Source organism: Bidens hawaiensis, unplaced genomic scaffold (genome assembly GCF_021521415.1).
Source record: "Bidens hawaiensis isolate Kalapana, Puna unplaced genomic scaffold, B.hawaiensis_p1.1 tig00005944_1, whole genome shotgun sequence".
In the NCBI taxonomy this organism is placed as follows: domain Eukaryota; kingdom Viridiplantae; phylum Streptophyta; class Magnoliopsida; order Asterales; family Asteraceae; genus Bidens; species Bidens hawaiensis.
This window is the reverse complement of record NW_027491393.1, coordinates 1025289-1029535: the sequence shown is the minus strand read 5'-3', so window position 1 is coordinate 1029535 and position 4247 is coordinate 1025289. Positions and strand designations below refer to the sequence as shown.

Below are 4247 nucleotides of genomic sequence, written 5' to 3'. Positions count from 1 at the left end.
CCAAACACACCAAATCGTTATTAAGCACACCACGTGAACTATTTCGGTCAACCATTTCGATAACCAAGAGAATTTGTGTAATTCTATCAAATCTCGAATTGAGAAAGCAAAAATTACCAAAAGCTTACATTAATTCTCAATTATACACCAAACCAATTGACCGAATTAACCCGGGAGAAACAAATACTTTGCCGAGTCTACCTCCTCTTCATAAATCGGGCACACTACTCTTGACCCCGTGACATTCCGTTTGAGCGAAGAAAAACATGGTCGGGATTTGACACAAAATGTTAATAATAATAATAATAATAATAATAATAATAATAATAATAATAATAATAATAATAATAATAATAATAATAATAATAATAAATTAATAATGAATGCGGGGTGCACGGAATGCACGAGTGGCATAAGTATAACCACAATCTCATTATCTATCAATAACCATAACTCACTTCACATTCACACCATCCGCCCGCCATGGAAGCTCTCAGAGCTCCAACCCTTGTCACTCCACATTCACTCACCACAACCCAATTATTCAAACCCATTTCCAGTCTCTCCATTCCAACCAAACCCACTTCCACTTTCCCCCAATTCAACAAACCAAAATTCATATCCTTTGCCGCCATTTCTTCATCAATTTCAACCCAACAAGAAGACGAAATTATTAATAAAGATGATGAGCAGTTCGACTGGTTCTCTCAGTGGTACGCCATCATGCCCGTCTGCGATCTCGACAAACGGGCTCCACACGGGAAGAAAGTGATGGGTCTGGATGTGGTGGTGTGGTGGGACAAGACTGAGAATGCATGGAAGGTGTTCGACGATATGTGTCCTCACCGATTGGCCCCGCTTTCCGAAGGGCGGATCGATCAGTGGGGCCGGTTGCAGTGCGTGTACCACGGCTGGTGCTTTAACGGCTCCGGTGCCTGCAAATTGATCCCTCAAGCTCCCCAAGACGGTCCTCCGGTTCACACGTTCCAGAAGGCGTGTGTTGCGGTCTATCCAAGCACCGTGCAGCACGGGATAGTGTGGTTTTGGCCCAGCACTGACCCACAATACAAAGAGATTGTTACTAAGAAGAAACCGCCGTATATACCTGAACTCGATGATCCTTCGTTTATTTTTCAAATGTTTAACCGAGAGATACCATACGGGTATGCACATTTCACATGTGAAATAACAAATTTATTATTAACATTGTTGTTTAAAAGTGTGAGACTTTTAGGTATGAAGTATTAATTGAAAACTTAATGGATCCTGCTCATGTTCCTTATGCACATTATGGATTATTTAGGACACCTCAGCCTAGATAAGTGTTTAATTATTATGCAATCACATAACTCTTATGTTTTCGAATTTATAGTGTTCTTGATGATAACATAGTTACATAACTTTCCTGCAATGTTAAGCTTGATCGCGAAGGGGGTGCGCCTATAGATATAAGCATAGATCAGATACACAAAAATGGTTTCACTACAAACCAATCATTTGGTGAATCAAAATTTGTTGCACCTTGTCTGCATATCTCAGTTACTCGACTTCCAGCGGTATATAAAATTATAAATGCAACTATGCATTCAACTTTAGAACTATAATTATCTTTTTGGTACTTAATTCTGTATTTGAATGAATTCAGGGGAAATCAGCACCAAAACAACCTAGAGCATTGTTACTTATCTTTATCTGTATACCGGTGAGCCCGGGTAACAGCAGATTGATCTTTATTTCTGGAAGAAACTTTGCTGTTTCAATCGATCGAATTGTTCCCAGATGGATGTTCCATATTAACCAGAATTTGGTTCTTGATTCAGATTTGTATCTTCTTCATGTTGAGGTAATTTGCAGGACAAGTAACTAATTATGCAAATGTGATTCAGGCAGTTCCTGAAAGATTATGAAACTTGTAGGAGAAGAAACTGATGGAAGCCGGTTTTTCAAACTGGCAAAAAGTCTGTTTTGTGCCAACTAAATCAGACGCGAAAGTGGTTGCGTTTAGAAGGTGGTTAAAGAAATATTCAGGCGGTCGAATTAATTGGGGAGACAAGTTTAATGGATATTTACCACCTACCCCGCCTCGTGAACAACTTATGGACAGGTTATTTATAGGGCTGCTAAATGATTCGTGTTCGCGGGTTGGCAGGCCCAACCCGACACGGACCCGAAAATGGTGTGAAACATATGACCCAAACACGACACGGATATCGCTGTTTGACACGAACACGAACCGGATTTTTTAATTTTGTTTTTATGTTTTTCGCGTATTGATGCTTTATGATTACAATTCTACAACCAAAAATGCACATGTGTTTAAAAACAATTATTTAATTTTAGAATCTTTTGTTAGTTTATGTTTAAGTTTTAGATTTTGGCATAAACTACTGTCAAACCGTGAACCCGTCGGGTTGACACAAACACGACCCATTTACCTAAACATGTTCTATCTTTTGTCAATTTCTCTTTTTAGTATTAGATTCTGGCATAAAATACTCAACAAATTTAATGTATGACAAACACATTTAGAAAAACTAAAATAAAGTAAATGGGTGACGGATCAACCCGTGAATCCGTTGGATTGACACAAACACGACCCATTTAGCTAAACGTGTTCGCGGGTTTGACCCAAAACTGTTTATACTAGAACTAGACCCGTGAATTTGTGTCAGGTTCTTGTCATGCCAGAATTTCACACCCTTGGCTTTTTGCATAAACTTGAACTAAATTGAGGAAGTATCAAGATTACTATTGTTTTTTGTTGATTGTAGGTATTGGAGCCATGTGGTGAAGTGTAGCAGTTGCAATGGTGCATATAAAGGTTTGAATGCACTTAAGGTGGCTTTGCAGGTTTTTTCGGTTGCTGCAGTGGCTATGGTGGCTGCAACTAGACAGGGGATGATACCGTTGGCCGCAAGAAACACACTCGCGGTCGCTGCAGTTTTGTGCTTTGTGGGATCAAAATGGTTGTCACATTTTGTTTACAAGAACTTTCATTATCATGATTATAATCATGCTTTTAAATGAGACTTGTTTGACACAGTACATTGATATTAAGAGGTCTTGAGACCTGCATATTTGATAAAGACCAATAAAGATGATAATTTGTATAAAAGTTGATACCAAAAGTGAGACTTGATAAATAAGTGTAATCATATTTGTATAAAGATTATGTTTGCAAGGAATAAGCAATTGATTAAATTAACCCCCTCCATTACATTCAGTTTTTGGGTTGATTATGTAATCTCCTGCTGCTTGCTTAACATCGTTTTTTGATTAACTAACCTCATTCACAACACAGTCTTTATAAGTGAGTAATTTGTTTGGATGACTTATTTTATATCACTAGAGTTTTCTGCACTAAATGATCAGTTCGGCTACTGGTTATGCCACACATTAAGACCGGAACAGAACCATAATTTTTGGTTTTATCGTTTATAGCTTAACAAAACGATCTGTTAATTTTTCAATTTTAGATTTATTTGCTCACCCCTGTAAAAACATTGTTTCTATGAATACAAGACACAACTACATTTGTTGCTTTCAAATGTCACCACATCTAATTTATGAGGTGGAGTGCAATTATAGTAGAAAGAATAAAGGTTATAATATATAATAGGTTCAGGCGATATCAAATTCCAAGAATCTAGCAACGAATAAAATATACAACAATATATTATTATGGTTTATATCAAAGCGTCACAAGTAGGGGTGCAAAATAGTCAAGCCGTTTGCGACCTACTAGAACTCGAATTGATAAACAACTCGAAACGAGTCAAGCCCGAGCCTCAATCGTTTAGTTATTGAGCTCAAACTCAAGCCATGTATGAGACGCTCGTTAGGCTTGTCGAGCCTTCTGTGTTATTAATGTTGAATCAATTTCAAAAGATAATATCAATTATACAAGTTCCAAAATCTTTCACAAATAATGGGTTGCAAAACTTACTTGACGGAGTGTAAGGCCCCCGACCCGGGAACCCTACTTTCTCGCTGGTTGGATTTACTCATTCACATAATTCGTAACATCAAAGTTAATTAAAATATTTCGCGGAATTAAAAGTCATTCATTCATTCATAACATAACCATCTTGTCTTAAGATATCATAACATAAATCCATAAAACATAAAACATAAAATGACACGGGTGTCTTCTTCGTCATGATGCCACTCTTCCTCTTATTGCCACGTGTCCTCATCAAGCCACTTGCCCGCGTGCATACTAAAAGTCAGCTATGCTGAGTGAGTTC

General features: G+C 37.7%; 1 pseudogene across 1 annotated transcript; it reads left to right on the top strand.

Moving 5' to 3' along the window:
• The first annotated feature begins 483 nt into the window (after positions 1–483).
• On the top strand, positions 484–3141 carry LOC143631169 (protochlorophyllide-dependent translocon component 52, chloroplastic-like; annotated as a pseudogene). The gene is made up of 5 exons (XR_013153303.1): positions 484–1163; positions 1235–1556; positions 1646–1843; positions 1917–2104; positions 2772–3141. The product of XR_013153303.1 is annotated as a protochlorophyllide-dependent translocon component 52, chloroplastic-like (transcript).
• The last annotated feature ends 1106 nt before the right edge of the window (positions 3142–4247 follow it).